At 35.0% G+C, this 21,575-nt stretch overlaps 1 long non-coding RNA gene across 1 annotated transcript; it reads left to right on the top strand.

Moving 5' to 3' along the window:
- Positions 1-8,686: 8,686 nt before the first annotated feature.
- LOC127548520 (uncharacterized) lies at positions 8,687-17,704 on the top strand. The gene is made up of 3 exons (XR_007950411.1): positions 8,687-8,897; positions 8,992-9,055; positions 16,693-17,704. It is a non-coding gene; the product is annotated as an uncharacterized LOC127548520 (long non-coding RNA).
- The last annotated feature ends 3,871 nt before the right edge of the window (positions 17,705-21,575 follow it).

Genomic DNA, 21,575 nt, shown 5'->3' with positions numbered 1-21,575 from the left:
AGAGGAAATGATAAGTAAAAACAGAGGGATGTAAAGCATAAAGATCATAGTAGGGACAGAGAACAAGATTATGAGTTACATAATACAAAGGAAAGCTGGAATCATTAAAAAAAACTGTGCTCAGATAGACATTTCAGAAAATATGACCAAGGAACTGGAACACTTGTCAATAATTTCAAGATCATGGGGGTGACCAGCTCTGTATGAAACTGAGATAAAGAAAAGAAATGGATCATGGAAATTAATTAGATTGAAGAACTGGGAAATTAGAGTATTTGAGGTAGCATCAATATGTGTGTTTGAAGTCTCAAAGTAAAAAAAGTAGATGGAAAGGAAATAAAGAATCTGAATCACACACTGAACTCATCAATGAAGGAAAGAGAATATTTTGAAGGAAAACAGCTAATAGAATCAGAATTGAAGGATAAAATTGTATAACAGAAACCTCAAAGAAAAAGAGGTATGAAAGTAATAGAGAAACTTTCAAAATGGCAATGGAGAAAAAGGAGTATTTCACTTTTCTCACTATGATCAATGAGTTGGGTCAGATGAAAAAATAGCCTGTGTTTGAAAGAATATCAAGAAAAAATTGTGAGAAATATTGAAAACTTGGGTTTCCACAGAGTATTGCAAGCTTTGAAGTAGTATAAAATAGTGGATACCATTGACCACTAGGTTTTCAGAATGTGAGAAGTTAAGGAAGGTTGAGATTCCATAGAACAATTAAGTTTCAATCTTTCAGAAGCTTTGAGCAAACAAGGAATTGGGGAGGTAGGAAGGCACGGTGGCTTCAGCCAATCAGAAAGAGTCTTATGGTTTAGAAAAGCATAAACTTAATATAATTGCAGATCCAACCCAAACTAGTTGGGATCAATGACCTGACTTGACCAAATCATTGTATCTGCTTTATAGGCTAATTGAATATTAAACATCGCACTCTGTAGAAGGAATTTTCTACTATTTTTGAACATGGGATGTATGCCAAGGAAGGGAGGACATGCATATACATATTTGGGGAGGGAACATATAGTGGACATATCAGTAAGATTGTGACCCAGAAGGGAACAGACCAATCTGTTCTCTGAAGGGAGGGGTTGTGCCCAGCTAACAAGTATAAAGCTTTTCTTGCTTCTATGCTCAGGACTCCCTCTTCCTAAAGAGAAGCAGAGCCTGCTTCTGGCCAGAAACATTAAGATGATTTTTAAAAATTCTTCTGTAATACATTTTCCTTGATATCTGATTTTTAGTGTCAAAAGTGTGTTTCTAATAGAGTGATGCCATCAGAAGGAAACCATATCTTAAGGAGAGCCAAAAGACTGAAGAAATGAGAAAGGAAGAAATTTATAGCAAAAGAGAGTTTGTCAATTATGCAGCAGGCATTCCAGAAAGCTCATTGGAAGGGGACATATGTGCAATCCAACATTGGCAGCATAGTATTAAGCATGAAGGAATAGTGAGTTGGGGAGAGGGAATAGAGTTTGTACATAAGCAGCTGCAGATTCAAAATCAACAGAATAGGGTGAGCATAAAAAAATGGGATTATGCTAACTATGGAATAAAAAGTTAGGGCAAAGTCCACTGAAAGAAGCATGTGATTAGGTATTCGTGTTTTACACGTATGGTAGATGGTGATACTATAACTCTATTTTGTTAAACACCAGAACACCTACCTCACAGCAGGGAGACACAGAATGGGACATTGAAGTCTAGGTAAGAGGCAGGAGGCCTTGGCAGAGAAGGCCCTTGGAAAGGAGGATTTAGGAGAAGTCTTGTCCCCAAGGAATAGTAGGGATAAGATAAAGCTCTACCTTAACTGAATCCCTTAACCTAACTTAAATTCAGTTTTGGCATCTATCAAAATAAAAGGATTGGATTCAGTAATGTCTAAATTCCCTTCCTGACCTAGAATCTATAACCCCATAAAAACCTTTTAGGGGATGATCAAGAATGCAGAAGTTCCTCATACCTCAGTCTCAGTCTTTGCAATTTATACTCTCTACAGAAGAGTCAGATTAAATAAAGAAACTACAAGAAGGGCTAGTCACACTATTGCTTCTGAAGTTCCTCAAAGTTAATTAAGATCAACACTAGTGCAATCTCATATTATTCATTCTTTCCTCAATCTCACCCAAGAATCAATTCCCTGGAAGTGAACTCTGGTCCTATACTAATCAGTTTTGCATTAAAAACTATAGGCCTTTTCAGTTAGGACCAACCCTTGATAAAATTTAGACCCTCCCAAAAATATTAAGACAAAATTTGAACCTGGGGAAAGGTTTTGATCATACTATTAAGACCAGGCTAATCCATTTGAGCTCTAGAGAGATGGAACACATATCTTAAGTCTCCTAATGCTAAATTTCTCTTATTTGGATGCAGTGTTTGCTTATACCTTATCTGCTCCCTTCCTTAGCTAACTAACACCCTGCTTTCCTGACCCTTGCTTTTCTGCCAATCTTATCTCATAGCACTGAAGATAGACCTCTGGACTTCCTACTATACCTGCTTCTGGCCCAAAGGCCGCTGTATACTGACTTCTTAAGGGTTTTCCGACAAAACACTGACTTAGGGGCCTGAGTAGCCTTTCAGACAGCATAGGAACTTGAAGTCTTCACTGTTAGTGTTATGAAGGGGAAGGGAGCTTCACATAAAGATGGTTACACCCATGATCTTGAAATCATGGGCAAGTCTTCCAGTTTCTTGTTTTGTCTTGTTTTGTTTCACTGCAGATGGCTTAGGAAAACAGTTTGCAAATACTAAAGCAGAACTTGCTTTAGAATCTACCTTGTGACACTGACAAATTGCATCATCTCTTTAATTACCTGCAGAAGGAGCTAGATAATTTCTTGATTACCTGCATTCCAGGGTTTGGACTATAGAGCCTCTAGCAATGGCACATGGGACCATAATTGTCCACAACCCCATTTCCCACTTCACACCCCTGTTTTTACCAACACTCCTCTCGCACTAAGATTGAAATTCTCATTATACCACTGTCCATTAACTCTTGGCTATGTTAGCCCTGGATTACAGGCCATTATACCCCCCTCTTCTTTTTCATTTGTGCAATTAGCCTTGGGAAAATTGAGTTTAAAAAGAAAACTTTAAACCTTGAGACTCCGATTTCCCTTCACATACCATTGTGACAAAATGAAAGATGGAAAAGAAAAACTGTACCCAGGTGCTTGCCTCTCTGATTTCATCTCTGTCCTTTTTTTTTTTTTTCATCCCTGTCCAAAAACTACCCTGGGAATAGAATTATTGTCAAGAACAATCTCGTCTCCGGCAGTTATGCACTCGTTATAGTCCCTATCTATCCAAGAATGGTCCTCCTCTCCTGTCTGTCAGGGCCTAAGCCACAATCTCCAAGCTGTAAATACCAAGTTAACTCCTTTCTCCCAGCTCTCTCTTTGAAGTAAAGATAACAATAACTGCAAGACTAATGGCACTCTCGCTTCTGTATTTTGCTTGCTCAAAAACCTTATATAAACTCTGCCTCAGTTGCTCTGCATCAAATGCATTGGGAGTATATTCCCATTTCGGTCAGCTAGCTTAAACTCTCCACATTAAAGATTAAAAACATTTTCTTCTTGCCTCAGTTTCTCAGGTATTATAGCTAGAGAGTGTTTCTTTGTCTATGTGTGTTTCCTTATCTCTTGCTGCATCTGGACCAATACCAGAGAAAGTCAGCTGGCACATAGTGTAACTAAGGAATAGGACACAACCTCTCACTGGTTTTGGGACAGGGAAGGGTGTTGTGGACTCCTTCTCCTGGCTCCATTTGAACAAATGGAGGGCTGACGATTATTCCAGAATAGGCTTGAACTCTCCTATATATATGTGACTCTTTGCAAAAAAGGGCACTTGGATTTTGTGTCAGCTGAAACAAACCTGGTACATCAGACTAGTTTTATTTGGCATCATATGGCAGGGCGGATGATAAGCATCCCAGCCTGGCTAAATGAAGATGCTCAGGAAGTTTAAATACTTTGAGTTATGTTCTCAAATTAAGACCATGAGGAATAGCTGAAAGCCACTTCCACCCCGTCCCTTGTGGAGCATTTGAATATCACCACCACCCTCTCCCTCAACACACACACACACACACACACACCCTTTGATAAAACAACATCAGTCTCTAAGTCCAGGTTCCCACTTTCCTCCCCTCAATGCCTGATACTGCTTGACCCAGATCAGAATCCTATAAAAATCTATCTTACTTCATCAGTTTTAAGTGCCTCGTTCTATTAGGATCCCACAGGACTGCCCTATGTCCACCCTCCCTGACAAATCTTCATAATTTTCTTGTCTCTCCTCAATAAAGCTTTTGCTTGCTTGCCATTCTCCTTGTCCATCCCCATCTTATCTCGAGGTGCCTTTTCCTCCCAGTAATAGTGGGATCACTGCAGCTGCTTTCCCAAACACTGGCCTAGGGAATATAGAATGCAATGCTTAGATCAAGAGGTCCAATTTGTAGATGTTCTTCTTTCCTGATACCAGGGCTGTGGACTAGGGGCCCTCCCCCAAATCCTATGATTTTCGCTGTTTTTTTTTTTTCTTTTTCCCAGCCAAACAACTGGCAGATTTTAAAAGATTACTAACTTTTCTTGTAGAACCCTTTGAAATCTCAAGTCTCACAAACTATATAATGATAGAGGGTCAAATTTTGTCTCCTCACTTAAATCACATAAAGAAGGTAGTCACCCACCCTGGCCTTATAATGGCTAGAACCACAGTGGGTAAGTGGATAGGACTGTAGGATTATTGCTTTCAGAATATCCTCATGCCTGTTAAATGGTACATCACAGAGGGGAATCATGCATTAGCTCAGCTTCCTATTGGTTTTTTGTGGTGTTCAAATAGGTTTAAATGTTAAAAACAGAAGTCCTCCTGTGGGTAGTTTGATCACTAAGAAATCAAAAGGGAAACATCAATTTGCATTACCACTTACCTTCTGCGTATACTGAATACCTGAATGTTTCCAGAATAGTAATAGTTTCTATCAATATAATGAAGATTCATTAAATAACCTCCTTCTAATTTAGAAATGGCAACAATTCCAACTAAACTAAAATGAACCTTGCCTTTTGTACCAAGTAGTCCTAGTCCATCTTTTATTAAAGATGGACTAAACAAATTAGGACATTTGTAAGAAACAAATTAAACCTTAATTTTTCAAGTTTCTTCAAGTACCGATTTTTCAAGTTCTTCCCATTTGCATAAGAAACAATTAATATGCTAATTGCAAATTGCTATTTCTACCACTAATTTTAAGGCTTGCTTGCTTCAAAGTTAAACTTCAAGGAGCCTTGTTTAAACTCCATAGATGTTAGTACTTTCTTCATATTCAAGTTATTTCTATTTATCTATGTTTTTATATGTTTTCTCCTCCAGAAGAATGTAAGACCTTTGAGAGCAAGAACTGATTTGACATTTTTTCTGGTTTTATTTACCCCAGAGCCAGAAAAGAGTCTTAGATATAGTAGGTACTCATAATGTTTGTTGATTAAAATTATGTTACATGGCTTTATCCATAATAGGTGCTTATAACATTTGTTGACTAAAAAATTGTGTGACATTTATCTCAACACTTTGGGTTTAACTAGTTTGTACAATGCTATTACATTTCCCCCCACTTTTAAGCTGTCATTAATAAGAAAATTATCAACAAACACCAACATTTCTGTATAGAGACTGAAGACCAGAAGAATACGATTTGCATATAAAACCATTAATCTCTTATAGACAGCTTGTTTTTTTTTTTAAAGTATGTTGTTAAATTTTAAATGTTAGTGCCAGCAATAGTTCCCCACTTGTCTATATACTCTTCTGAACTTCCTTCTACTCTATTCTGATTTTTTAATAATTTTAAAAAATGTCATTGGTATTATCTTCTGTTGGGTCTTTTTTTTTTTTTTTTTTTTTTGGCATCATTCCTACTACTTAACTACTCTTTACTCCAATTCCTCCTCTCCACCTCCAAAGTCCTTCCTTCTAAAAAATAAGCATCGTCAAGCAAAATAAATTTGGGTTGGATTGTCATCTCTGAAAATGTATATCTTATTCTACATTTAAAAGCCATTCTCTCTCCACCAATGGATTGAAGGCATATTTCCTCATCAGTCTTGTGGAGTTGTGATTGATCATTATGTTGATTAGAATTCATAGTGTCTCAAAATTACTTTCCTTTATGACATCATACTCAAATATAAATTGTTCTCTTGGCTCTGATCACTTCACTCTACAATGGTTCATTCAAGTTCCCTATATTTCTCTGAATCTTTCCTTTTTGTCATTTCTTATGACATAATAACATTACATTACATTCATATATCATTATTTTTTCATCCATTCCTTAATTGCTGAGTATTTATTTTGTTTCCAGTTCTTTGCATCAAGAAAAAAGATTACTTATTTCCTAGTATAGATTCCTATTAATGTCATTCAATCAATAAGTATTTGTCAACCATCTAAACTATTTCAAAATCTATTCTACTTTCTCATCCCCACACCATCCTTCAGACAGCTATAAAAATAACTTTTTAAACTAGTGAGCCCAGTCATGTCTGTCACTCCTCTGCTCAAAATGCTTGTTACTGCTTCTTGCTTACTAAATTAAATTCAAATTACTCCGCAGGACATTCAAGGTCTCCCATGGTGTCTGGTGTCATGACACAGAGACACAGAGACAGACAGAGAGAGTCACAGAGAGACAAAGAGAAACAGAGAGACAGAGATTTAGCTTAAAACATGGAAATGAAGAAAAGTAGTGCAAAATAATAGAAACACATTAGAAAGGTAAAATGACACCAGATACCATGGAGGACCTTGAAATGCCCTGCAGAGTAATTTGAATTTTATTTAGTAAACAAAAAGCAGTAACAAGTATTTTTAGTCAAAGAAAGGAATTTCAGAATAAAGATATTAAAAGCAGGGTCATTTATGAATGCATGACTCTATTGTGCAATACCTATTGTACATCAGCATCCTCAAAGCCAATTAAAAGTGTTTGTTTTTATTTCTATAAGATTGCCTGGAATTGGACAGTTCCTAAATATGTTATTCATACATGAATATAATATCAAGTACCAGCTATTATTCTTCCTGACCGCCTACATGTGCCCTTGTTCTCTGAAAGTCAAGGAGAAAGCAAAGAATTCCACATTTTTTACCAAAATAAATTCTGTGGTAGTGCAATTTAAATTGGACCTGGAGTCAGGATTCCATTTCTAACCCCTTCTATCTGTATAATACAAGACAAGTCTAAAGTTGTATGAGCCTCAGTTTCTTCCTCTATAAAATGAGATAATAATAACTATAGTAGCTACCCCACGGGGAAGTTGTAAGAATCAAATGAGAAAAAAATCACTAAAACATTTTATAAATTTTAAAGCAAATTGTGAAGGCTAGCTATTATTATTTTTAAAATAAATTTTATTGATGCCTTTAAAAAAACTCCATAATTTCTGAATATTACCCTATTTCTACCCACATCTTGAGCCTTCCTTTGCAAAAAAAAAAAAAAAAAAAGTTAAGTAAAACTAATGGACAAAATGACCACATATGACAATGTATGTGCCATTCCATGTCCGTATTTATCTACCTTCCTTTCTAGAGAAGATGTATTTGGTAATCTTTGTCACCTATGACAATAATGAATATTGACCATATTCTCACCAGAGGATTTTTCAGTACTGTGATCTGTACAGGTAGAATACAGAGAACTTACATATAATATAAAGGGGAAGCCACAAATTTTTGTTTTAAAGATTAAAGCTTTGGGAACTAGCTTTTATTAGGTAAAACCTAAAAATAGTTGAAGGCAGGGGGCAATAGATCAGTGATAGCAAACCTTCAATTCATGCTGCTTTCTATTTCTATTCTGCCATGGAAAAGCTGGTCTTTTTAAGAGACAAGGAATAGATAGCCTCATTTAACCTTCTGTTGGATGTTTTCTTTAATCCTCAGAGTGCAATTAAACATAAAGGTTAAAAGAAAGGACTTTGGCCACTTTTTAAGTTCTCATTTTAATTTTTTTTCAATTGCTAAGCAATTTGCTACCTCAAAACATCAGCTTGTAGAAACTGCATCCAGTAAACCCCTTAATCATGACAAGTTGTCATGGCAACAGCTGCTAGTGCAGACTTCCTGTACAAGAGCTGAATGTGATCAACTCTGTCTCCAAAAAAATGTAGAAATATATCCGCCTCTTTCGTTTTTGTAATTTGTTCTCTAACAAGACATTTTGTGATTCTAAGCAGAATTTAGGACATTTTTACCTCTTCTCTTTTATTAAATATTTTTCTGCATCATCTTATACTTGTCTTCTAACAAGGAAGCATGACTATTAGCTGATTTCTTCACACTAACCTAAATTAAATCCACCCTGAGAAGGCAGAAGTCTATAAAAGACAGTAAAATGTTTTAACAAATCCCTAAAGTAAACCCAATAACTAAATATTTCCAGACACTTCCTCTTCTATCTACTCCCTGTCTACCCTTAACTCCCAACTACATCCCTTTTCTTTTGTTTTATGAAGAAATTCCTTTTTTTCTGTTGGAAACAAAGTGAATCATATTTGTTTTCAAGAGTAACACAAATCTCCCAAGTAACACAGCAGCTATTTTTAGAGGAACTTGGGAGAGGGAGGATCTTGGAGTCTACTTCAGCTCAGATCTAGCATGGTGTATATATATAATCAGAGATTTCCTCAAAGTGTTTACCATTTTGGGGCTTGAGCAGTTGTTTATGAACTAGGAACAGTGTGCTATGTCTTTAGATTCATCCACCTTTTCCTTTCTTTTCCTTTGAAGATTAGAATCTGCGATAGAATATTTTTACTCAGTGTCAATTGAGCACACAATTAACCATGCTATTTGAAGAATTTCATCATGAGGTTAAGTGTTTTGAAAACGGAAGATCGTGTGTTTGTGTGGGGGGGGGAGGGGTATCTGAAGGTATTTACTTGAATGAATTTTTTTTCATTGCAGGTCTCCTTGCAGTGGTGATTTTGTGGAAAGGTGCTTGTTTTAAATACACCAAAGGGATGTCTGTGTAAGTGTGCGTTTGACGTGTGTGTGTTGTGTGTGTACTCATTGTTTATTTGTGGTTTAGATTAGGGAGACTAAGATTTTTGTGGGCATGGATGCAATCTGTACCACTTGAAAAAAGTACACAAGGCAAAGGGGGAAGGGATGAGAAATCTCAGAACTTCAGACCCCATGTTTGGATAGGGGTTCATTTGGGAAAATCAGAAGGACTACTCTGTCCTTGTAGATTATTAACATAATTTGTAAAATAATAATGGAGAAGTTGAAAACTAAGGATATGGAGTGTAGTATACACCATAAGTTATCCTTTTAATATTATAGTGGATTTATGGGGTTCACTCTTCTCACAAAGAATTATTACCCCTTCAACCTGTTTATTGAGTTGTTCCAATACACATTCTTATCTGTCAGAGTTCCAAAGTTATCCAGGAGCATATGTATACAGTTTATTGTTAATTTAAAAATTGTAACATCTCTCATTAATCACTCAATTAACTCTAATCTCTACCCTACTTAATTAAATATTACATATAGAGAGAAATAGGGCAGCTAGGTAGCACACTGAATGGACTCTGTATCTGCAGACAGGAAGACTCCTCTTCCTGAGTTCAAATCTGGATGAGGCTATATAGAATTTGGAATTTACAAGTTTAAAAATTATTAAAAACTATTTCTAGATATAAATGCAAAAATATAATATTAAATAAAAGAAAATTTCCACAATTTTCTGCTTTCCTTCTAATCCTGGCAGCATTTGGCTTTTTTTTCTGTATGTAAAAACTTTTAAATTTAATACAATCAAAATCATCCATTTTATATTCTGTAATGTTCTTTATCTCCTCTTTGATCATAAATTCTTTCCTTCTCTGTAGACCTTATAGGTAATATTTTCTATGTTCCCCTAAGTTGCTTATAGTATCATCCTTTATGTCTCAATCATGTATCCAACCATTTTGACCTTATCTTGGTATATAGTGTGAGATCTACTGGTCTATATAAACTTTTTGCCAAAATGCTTTCTAATTTTTTTTAGTAGTTTCCTGTCGAACTCAATGTTTTAAAAACTGGGACCTTTGCATTTATCAAAGACTAGATTATTATGGTCATTATCTATTGTGTATTGTGTACTAATCTATTTCACTGTTTCCAATATACCTCTTATCTACTACCCGATTTTGATGAGTACTGTTTTGTTATACAATTTGAGTTCTGATATGACTAGCCTACCTTTATTCACATTTTTTTTCACTAATTCTCTTGATATTCTTTAGTTTTTGTCCTTTCATATGGATTGTTATTTTTCTAGCTCTATAAAATAATTTTAATAGTTTGATTGCTTTACACTGAATAACTAAATTAATTTAGATAAACTTGTCATATTTATTATATTGCCTCAACTTATCCTTAAGCAATTTTCATTTTTTCCAGTTGTACAGATCTGACTTTATTATTATGAAAAGCACTTCGTAATTGTTTTGGATAGTTCTTTGATTTGTCTTGGCAGATGGATTCCCAAGAATTTTATTTTATTTTATTTTAAATTTTTAAAATAACTTTTTATTGACAGAACCCATGCCAGGGTAATTTTTTTTACAGCATTATCCCTTGCATTCACTTCTGTTCTGATTTTTCCCCTCCCTCCCTCCACCCCCTCCCCCAGATGGCAAGCAATCCTTTACATGTTGAATAGATTACAGTATATCCTGGATACAATATACGTGTGCAGAACCGAACAGTTCTCTTGTTGCACAGGGAGAATTGGATTCAGAAGATATAAATAATCCGGGAAGAAAAACAAAAATGCAAGCAGTTTATATTCATCTCCCAGTGTTCTTTCTTTGGGTGTAGCTGCTTCTGCCCATCTTTGATCAATTGAAACTGAATTAGCTCTCTTTCTCAAAGAGAACCACTTCCATCAGAATACATCCTCAAACAGTATCATTGTTGAGGTATATAATGATCTCCTGGTTCTGCTCATTTCACTTAGCATCAGTTCATGTAAGTCTCGCCAGTCCTCTCTGTATTCATCCTGCTGGTCATTCCTTGCAGAACAATAATATTCCATAACATTCATATACCACAATTTACTCAACCATTCTCCAATTGATGGGCATCCATTCATTTTCCAGCTTCTAGCCACTACAAACAGGGCTGCCACAAACATTTTGGCACATACAGGTCCCTTTCCCTTCTTTAGTATCTCTTTGGGGCATAAGCCCAGTAGAAACACTGCTGGATCAAAGGGTATGCTTTTTGAGCATAGTTCCAAATTGCTCTCCAGAATGGCTGGATGTGTTCACAATTCCACCAACAATGTATCAGTGTCTCTGTTTTCCCACATCCCCTCCAACATTCCATATTATCTTTCCCTGTCACTCTAGCCAATCTGACAGGTGTGTAGTAGTATCTCAGAGTTGTCTTAATTTGCATTTCTCTGATTAATAATGATTTGGAGCATATTTTCATATGTCTATAGATAGTTTCAATTTCTTCATCTGAGAATTGTCTGTTCATATCCTTTGACCATTTATCAATTGGAGAATGGTTTGATTTCTTTATAAATTAGAGTCAATTCTCTATATATTTTGGAAATGAGGCCTTTATCAGAACCTTTGATTGTAAAAATGTTTTCCCAGTTTATTGTTTCCCTTCTAATCTTGACTGCATTTGTTTTGTTTGTACAAAAACTTTTCAATTTGATATAATCAAAATTTTCTATTTTGTGGTCAATAGTGATCTCTAGTTCTTCTTTGGTCATAAATTCCTCCCTCTTCCACAAGTCTGAGAGGTAAACTATCCTATGCTCTTCCAATTTATTTATAATCTCATTCTTTATGCCTAGGTCATGAACCCATTTTGACCTTATTTTGGTGTATGGTGTTAAGGGTGGGCCAAGAATTTTATATTATCTTCAGTTATTTTAAATTGAATTTCTTTACTTGCTGATGGGTTTTGTTGGCAGTATATAGAAATGTTGATGATCTAAAAGGATTTGTTTTATAACCTGTGACTTGTCTGAAGTTATTCATTATTTCAACTAGTTTTTAGTAGATTCTCCAGGATTCTCCAAGTATACTACCATATCATCTGCAAACAATGATAGTTTTGTTTTTTTATTGCCTATTCTAATTCCTTTGATTTCTTCTACTTCATTTATTGCTATCCAAGGCTTTCTAGAACAATATATTGTATAATAGTGGTGATAATGGGTATCTTTGCTTTACCCCTGATTTTATTTGGGAAGGTATCTAGCTTATCCCCATTACAAATAATCCTTGCTTTTGCTTTTCCTAATATAGAACCAGTCCTACCTTCCTAGTATAAATTATACCTGGTTATAGTATATTATCCATGTGACATATTGCTATAATCTTGCTAGCATTTTATTTAAAATGTTTCCATAAATATTAATTAGTGAAATTGGTCTATAATTGTCTTTCTTTTTGCTTCTATTGGTTTAGATATCAGAATAATACTTATAAAAGGAATTTGGTAGGATTCCTTCTTCCCCTATTTTTCCAAATAGTTTATATACCACTGGAATTAATTGCTCTTTAAATGTTTGATAGAATTAATTTGTGAATCTAAGCCTTGAGTTTTTTCTTAGAAAGTTCATTGATGGCTTCTTCAATTTCTTTTTCTAAGACAGGGTTATTTAAGTACCCTATTTTCTCATCTGTTAATCTGGCCAATTTGTAGTTTTGTAACTATTCATTCATTTTACTTAACTTAGTCAGATTTATTGACATATGATTGGGCATAATAGCTTTTAATAATTGCTTTAATTCCTCTTCATTGATGGTGAATTCTAGGTCCACTGATTCTTAAGCTATAATTGATCTTATTGTACTACATTAATTAATGTGTTGGCCAATTTAAGAAGATATCCACAGATCATTGTGATATAAAAACAAAAATCATCAATAAAACCTAAAAACAAAGTGAATAAAAAAGAACTATAACTATGAGATAGGGACCAGACCTCTGATTTCAATAGTATAAAAGGTGGGAAAAGGGTGAGGAAACTTCCTCTGTCATTGTAGTTCTACATATTCTCTTTAATTTATGATCTTAAAGAATATCTCAGGACACCGAAAAATTAAATCTGCTCAGGGCACAGAACTAGCATGTGTCAGAGGAAGGACTTGAACCTAAGTCTAATTGGCTCTAAGACAGACTCTGTATCCACTGTCCCATGTTACCTATATTACAAACAAATGAAAATAAATGTACATAGGATAATTTTCAGGAAGCAGAGAGTTGAAAAAAATTTTTCATCAGTTTACAAGAAAGAGTATTAAAGGCATTTGGGTGTTGAGATTACCTAAGGAAAACAAAGCATCACTATCAACTCTCTACTTCAGGCCAGGGAGCTGTCAGTTTTTCAGAATTAACCTGCCAAATATCAATTTGATCATTTCTTTTGAAGAAGTTGATGGATGGGTACCTGCCAAGAAATCACTTTTTCCTTTTAGTGTTAAGTAAACTCTGATTTGAGATAGACTGAGTGAGTCATTGGCCAGGCTAGAAAAGAGTAGTTATCCCTCTTCCAAAAACAGGAAGAAACAGATGACCAGAAATTTCTTCAAAGAATAAGAGTATGTGAGTATATGAGTGCCCCACTGTTTAAAAAAATGCTGACATGTACAATGTAAACTTTAAAAGAAAACTTTATAAAAATAGTATAAAAATTTAGATCACAAGTAGATACAAAGCATTTCCAGTCTGCTTCCTTTAAAACATTAGTTTCCTTAGTACATGAAAAATATTCATTTTAATTTGCACTTAACTTTCCAAAGAGACATTAAATGAAACCATGTGAAATTAGAGGAAGTTAGAATGCATTTAAAATTATCCACAACATCCACTAGGACTAAAAAAACAAAACAACAACAACCAAAAAAAACCATTGAGAAAGAGAATCAAATTGAAGCCAATTATCATTTGTGACTCAGTGGAAGGGTAATAAAAGCTGACCTTATCAAGCAGAACCATAAAGGAAAATTCATTCAATGGAAAAAAAGTGCTTTTTATTTTCCATTTTTGTTTTCATCAGAGATATGTTCACTCTATGTAGTAGGAAAACCCTATGTGTTTGTTCATTATAGTTCTTACAATTTCAGGAAATGTTTTGCCCTTTTTTTCTTTTTTCAACTCTAATATAACCTAAAACATTAGAAGATCATTTGTAGTAATGGCTGCAATCTGGGCTACAAAAAGCGCTCCACCTCTCAGTCATTAAACATATTATTCCCCCTTTCTAGAAGGGGGAAAAGAGAGTTCTCTTTTTATCCAAATCCTAGTCATTCTCTAAGTCTCAATAAAAATACCACCTCCTTTGTGAAACATCCCCATGAAATGCAAACCAGTACACCTCAAGCTTATGCTGTTCTGAATAAATGCTTTTGTAGAATCTATCCCATGCAACTGAACAATTCATGATATTTGTCTGCAGTGTTCTATTGGTTTTTATGTGTATATATTAAACAGGTATATATTAAAAATCTACTTTCTACTTGGAATCACTTAAGGACAACTAGATGTTCTATTATTAATTTTTTAGTAATCTCAGGCATCAAATCTCTGAAAGGCAACATGGAACAGTGAAAAATTGGCCTCCAAGCCAAGAAAATCTGGGTTCAAATCCTACTTCTAATCCACACAGCTGCATGATTTAAGCTACATCACTTAACCTTGTGTTCTGGGCAACTTTCTATATAAATAGAGTTCCTTCATCCAGGAGTTCCTTTTAACAATGAAATAAATCACAGGCACAGCCTATCTCTATCAATTCCTGATAGTGTTCAATCATTTTTAGTTACATCTAACTCTTTTTTATTCTAGCTGAGGATTTTCTTAGCAAAAATACTGAAATGATTTGTCTTTTCCATCTCCAGCTCATTTTACAGATGAGAAAACTGAGAGAGTTAAATGATTTGCCTTAAGTTAAATGACTTATGCCTATGTACCCAGGACCACACAATTAATGTCTCAATTCGGATTTGAATTTAGGTTCTCCAGACTCCAGGGCCTAGCTGCCCCCAATTCTTGATGAGGAAACAAGAAACATAAGAATTGAGTTCTTCCTTCATTATCTTATTTTTTTCTGAGCAGTGACTTTAGGCTTTTTTGGATTATCCTCTTTACCTCAGTCCAGAATAAGTTAATTAAATTAAAAAATAAATCCATATTCTATTTGTTGTCTTTTGCATTTGTTCTTAGCTCCTGCTCTTTGTGAGCTTTAAAATTTCTTACACTATTCTTATAGGACCCTGTTCTGTTGTGTAGTATCACTTTTATCTTCGTAGGCTCAGTATATAATAAAGTGAGTTGATTCACATTGTCATTATAAATATTTGATTGATTTTGTCCCATTCCTAATAATTCTTTCAATTTGCTGAGTGAAAAAAATTACCTCCCTTCCACAACTGAGATAATTTTGTTCTTCTATTTTCTTTCTTGTTTTTTAAAGTTCTTTTTTATGTTTATCACCCAGGTACAATTTATTGAGTTCCATAAGACAAAATGCCATTATAAAATCCCCTTTCCTGACCAAACTGCCAATTATTCTCCCAAATCCCATTTGTTAAATAGTGAATTCTTTCCCAAATTTTTATTTTCTATAGGTTTACCAAACATTAAATCTTTATATATATTTGATGGGATGTTTAATGTATCAGTTCTATTCTATTGCTCTATTTTTTTTTTTTGCCAAGTAATAGTGTTGTTGATTAATGCTTTGTAATACTTTTTGAAGTTGGGAAGTACAAGATCACCATCTTCAGCATTTTTAAGGTATATTACTTGATATTCTTGCCTACTGATTTTTTCATAAAATTGTCATCATGATTTTAAAGTTTCATCAGGAAACTGCATGATAAACTCATCAGCATTTTGTTAATTATATATAATTTAGAGTATTTTCATTTTTACTCTTATAATTCAAAACATCTATAAATACTGATTTAAAGAAGACTTTAATAAAGTCATTATTTATAGACTCATAGATCTAGAATTGGAAAAAATTTTAGGGGTCATCTAATCCAATTCCTTTTTACTGGTGAGGAAACAATAGTTCAGAGAGGTCACATGATTTTACCAAGCTCACATATGAAATAAATATCAATCAGAATTTGAATATTAATCCTTTTCCTTGAGATACAGCATTCTTTCTAATGCACCAGTGTTGTTTTTTTTTTTTTTTTAATAGTCATCTTTAAAGAGGTTCTTGGTATCCCAGGCAGATATTTGGTTTGTTGTTATTCTGTTGATTGAACAATATTTTAATACATTTATTAATGTGCTAGGCTCTGACACATTAATTGTTAGGATCATAACTGGAAAAAGTAAGACAGTCTCTGAAACAGAGAAAAACATATATTGTGTGTGTGTGTGTACACATATACAAATATAAACACACACACACACACACATATGATATAGTGGATAAAAAGACCTGGGGATCCTAAATGTTTAGTAGGAGATCACATGGCAAAGCACAACAGTCCTTTGGTTGCATTAGTAGGTAAAAGATCTGTGTGTGAAAGATCATGTGGGCATATGATAAGGCCTGGTATTCATCTCAGAGAAATGTCCTCCATCTCACTGAAAGGATCTTCATTTCATTTTTGTCTTTTCCAGGTGATATGGATTCCACGTGACCCAGAAAAGTAAAGAAAGGCAAGAGATGAAAAATGTAGTTTTCAAGCCTGATATTTCTATCAAATATTCTAAATTCATCAGGAAGTCCCATTCTAAATGGCCCTCTGAGACCCATGATATCTAAGATTTTAATATCAAGTTTTCAGGTAAAAAATACTGACTGACTTAGGATATTGAACAGTTAAAATGTAGCTGTAAGTACTTTCTCTGCCCATACTATTTGGGAGTAGATGTAGTAGCCATTCGGGGTAACATACCAGGTCTGGAAACTTGAGTTTGCACAGATATCCTCCATTTATCCAATTATGCATGAGTCCTAACAGTGTTGAATCCTCCCCATTAGCTGCTGATTAAAAAAAAAAAAAAAATCTCCTTAATTAAAAGGTTAAGCCCCTTCTCCTTAGTATTTCTCTTTCATTTCAGTTTGAAACCTTGAAGAACTGCATTGAGGAGAGTTGAGTAAGGAAATGGTTAACTTGAGTATATATCTGTCCCAGGCTAGCTTGGGCCTGGGGTGGGAGTCATCTCCCTTTTTTGTATTTCCTTTCAATGAGATAACTGAGCAGAAATTTTGAGATAGATGAGCTTAAAGATAGATGACCTTGGGAATTTCAGAAGGTGATGAGGAAGGCCTGGAAGACAAATCAAAAAGTGGCCATGGCATCCATTGCAGTGGACTGCACTAGCAGCCCCAGAAGCATTTACACCCGAGAGAAAAGCAGGCATCAGAAAGTGGGGTAAGGCATTGAAAAGGAAGAGCAGATTTGGATCACATTTGCTGTTTAATCTGATTATATTCACTAGAGGGGAAATGGCTAATTAGAAGAATTATCAAATTGCATTATGTTTTCTATGAGTCTTCTAGCAGAAAGTAACCTGGCTATAAACAGGTTGTGAAATCTGTTTAAAACATTTTGTTAATGCATAAAGAATAGAATTTTTAAATGCTTATGATTGCTTTGTGTATAAGAATAAAATGATCTGTCCTGTATCTCATTCAATGATTCATTCCATACGTTTTAATGACTTTTCTCATTCTCCATCTATTGCTTTTCTAGGAAAACACAGGACTAGAGCTATAATTAGAGTTATCCCCTGAGAAGGTAGGTGAAAATGATAAACCTATGAGTGTGAGAATTGGAGAGCCCAATCTCTTGAGAACTGGCCAGGTTTTGCTAGCAATGAATTCCTAATCAACACTTAATAAATGCTGTCTGTCAAAAGAAAAAATGATAGGAGGCAAGGAAGGAAAGAAGGAAGAAAGGAAGGAAGGAAGGAAGGAAGGAAGGAAGGAAGGAAGGAAGGAAGGAAGGAAGGAAGGAAGGAAGGAAGGAAAACCTTTGAATAAGAATTCAATTCACTTCCAAAATTTCTATAAATACTCTATTATTATGCAAGGCCCAGGTAAGCAATAAGGAACAGTTCTTGCTATTCAAAGAGCTTTGAGGAAGAAGGCAGGGAAGGAGATGGGATATAGCAAATCAAGAGTAAATCATAAAGGATGATTTGCAGTTTCATATGCAATATATTTTTTAAAAAATTATATGATGTTATAGAAATGCTTATTTTATTCTATAAATTAAAATTTTAATAAACAATTTTTTTAAAAGAGTAAGGAGTGACCACCTATGCAAAGGCAAAGAGGCTGGAGATGGAAGGTCATAGAAAATAGCTAGCAAAACTATTTGATTACAAAGTGGATTGCAAAAGGGGTAGATTAAAAAGTTATATGGAGTAGGTAGAAATCCCATTGTGGAGGGCTTTAAATGCCAGGCTAAGAATTTTGTAAGGGAATGGTAAAGCCTTTGATCTTGAAATTAGGTTCCCTCTCTTCATTAAAAACATCAGCTAATCTATAGCTACACATGGGCTTAAATGACTTTCCCTAAAAGTACTTTTGCAAATAGTTATGCTCCTTATACCTTTTCGAGTCTAGTCTAGGTAGAGCAATTTCCTGTGACATAAGTAAAGAATGAGGTCAGAGAAGTCAAATTAGTTCCTTGAAGCCAAAAATTGAATCCCTAGACAAGAAGTAAACTAGTGACTGATTCCTGAATTTCCTGAGCTGTTGCCATAGCCTTGGCCCATGATTTTCAGTATTGAGATAATTTTTCCCAACCTTCTTTTCTTGTTCCTCTCAGTATGCTCCTCTTTCTCCCTCTTTTCATTCTTTTTCCTTTTTTAATTGTTGTATCTTTTTATTTACAAAGTATATGCATGGGTAATTTTTCAACATTGACCCTTGCAAAACCTTCTGTTCCAAATTTTCCCTTCCTTCTCCCCACCACTTCCCCTAGATGGCAGGTAGTCCAATACATTTTCATTCTTTTTCAGAAGGCATCAGTATATAAAAAATTACTCCTAGATCTTGTCCAGTCTTGGACTCTGCACAATACAATAGTCAAATATTTACCACGGTACTATGTTAAATCCTGGGAATACAAACATGAAAAGTAGGAAGAAAAAGGATTCTTCAGGACTTGGTGAAATCAGAAAAGTCCCCAAAGTAGTATAGACAGGTAAGAAATAAAGAGATATTCTGAGCTGAGCTCACTCTATAATTGAGGGGTTTGAATTCAAAGCCCCAACTTCCAATAAGAGGCACAGAGGTAGTGATGAGGTAGAGTATCACAGCTGATGGGATCTTACAGAATGATGAAGTCATTCCAATAATAAACTTCTTGGGACATGATGGAAAAATTAGAAAAGTTCAATTTAACACGGCACAACATAATATACAATTATTATTTTTTAATAATAGTATTTTATTTTCAAAATACATGCAAAGATAGTTTTCAGCATTCACCCTTGCAAAATCTTGTGGTCCATTTTCTCCCTGCCTTCCCTCCACACCCTTCCTTAGTAATCTAATATATGTTAAACATATCCAATTCTTCTATACATATTTCCACCTTTATCATGCTGCCCAAGAAAAATCAGATCAAAACGGAAAAAAAAATAAGGAAGAAAAAAAAATCAAGCAAAGAAGAAAATAAGTGAAAATACTATGTTGTAATCCACATTCAGTCCCCATAGTCCTCTTTCTCAGTGCAGATGGCTCTCTTCATCACAGTCCTATTAGAATTGGCCTGAATCACCTCATTGTTGAAAAAAGACCCAAGTCAACCACAGATGATCATCACATAATCTTCTTGTTGCTGTCTACAGTAATGTTCTCTGGATTCTACTTACTTCACTTAGCATCAATTTATGTAAGTCTCTCCAGGCCTTTCTAAAATCATTCTCCAGATCGTTTCTTGTAGTTAGAGACCAAATGAAAATTTAACAATGCTTGGTGCCTGGAATTCTTTTGCTATAGAGGGTCACAGATAGTGGGGAATCCTGGGCGAGGTATAAGATCCTTTAGATCAGTGGAACTCTGCTAGTGTGTCTGGTTTGGCTCCCCATCACCCCTGAGGGGCCTTCCTGAAAAATCAGGGGGAGTGACAATCTGTATTGTAATTAAAGCAGAGTTATACTAAAGTAGCAAAGAGATACCCACACACAATAGTAAGTTGTTTATGTGGTCCTTCATGTGGGGTGCTCTAGTTATGTAAGGGTATTAGGATATGAAAGGCTGAAGGAATTTAGAATAAGCAGACTCCATGTTTGTCTATCCATGTGGTTCTGCCCTTTCACTCCTCATCCATGATCAGGATACAGGCTGGTACCAAAATCCTCCAGTGAGCAGGTTCGGATACTTTGCTTCTTATATAGAGCCCTCATAAAATCTGTTGCCTGGTATAGTCTTGTGATCAATGTACTCTTTCAAAAGATGAGGAGCTGATGCTGGGATAAACTGATCCATTTATTATGATCATGACTATTCTATCTGCTACTGGGCTGGACTACTTTTCCATAGCCCAGAGTGAAAGCCATAGCTGTTTTGCTGCTGCTATCACCCCATCCCCAACTTCTGCTTTTGGTACCAGGGGAGGAGAAGACATTAGCGGTCACTTTACAATATTTCCTACCTATTTAATGATTACAAGATGATTCCTTGAAATCTGCTACTGACTTCAAACATCGTTGAGAATTCTAAAGGATCAGCAGGATCTCTTCAACTCACAAAGTTGCCTGGGATTTGGGGAGGGGGGAAAGAAATATTTTTCTTTTCTCAAGGGATTCCTTTTAAGGACTTAGCTAAAACTCTTCCACTAATAGCCTGGCCTGCAACTGAATTCCATGACTCCAAACTTACATGCTATTTTATTCACAAGCTCAGAGATATTTCTGATCCTTTTAGCCTGTCATAGGACATCCCTTATGTAGCATCATCTGCTTTTTCTACAGTGGTCCAAAGTTCTATGGGTATTTTATGTTACTTTAAGGAATATTCTGATGAGGTTACATAAAAATTCTTCAGCACTCAGTTTATTCTTTTGATTGATTGATTTCATTAAGTTGTTCATATCTTCTTAGGTTAATTGGAATGACATGCAAAGTCAATACAAAGTCATTTGATGGTGGGAAAGGGTTGTAGCAGTTGGGACCTGGGATGGGATCAGGCCAGATCTCATGTAGGAGGCCTTCAGTAGGAGATAGTTTTAGAATTGAGCCTTTAAGAAAACTACAGATTTCATTTCAACCATGTGAAACAATCTGGGCAAAGGCAGAGAGTTGAAAGATAGAATATTTCTTTTTCATGAATAGCAAATAGACCAGCTTGACTAAAATACAAAATTATGAAAGAGAATAGTATATAAAAAACCTGGAAACTGGTAGCAAGATTAGGCCTTTAAGTGCCAAATATAGAAATTTATATCTTATCCTACAATTAAGTGAGAGCCAATGGAGCTACCTGAGCAGGGATATAATGTAAGCTTATGTAATATCACTTTGGCAGTTGAATTGAAGAGAGG

The sequence above is a fragment of the Antechinus flavipes genome, chromosome 2 (genome assembly GCF_016432865.1).
Source record: "Antechinus flavipes isolate AdamAnt ecotype Samford, QLD, Australia chromosome 2, AdamAnt_v2, whole genome shotgun sequence".
In the NCBI taxonomy this organism is placed as follows: Eukaryota; Metazoa; Chordata; class Mammalia; order Dasyuromorphia; family Dasyuridae; genus Antechinus; species Antechinus flavipes.
The sequence above is the reverse complement of the archived record's forward strand: the minus strand, read 5'-3'. Positions and strand labels throughout refer to the sequence as shown.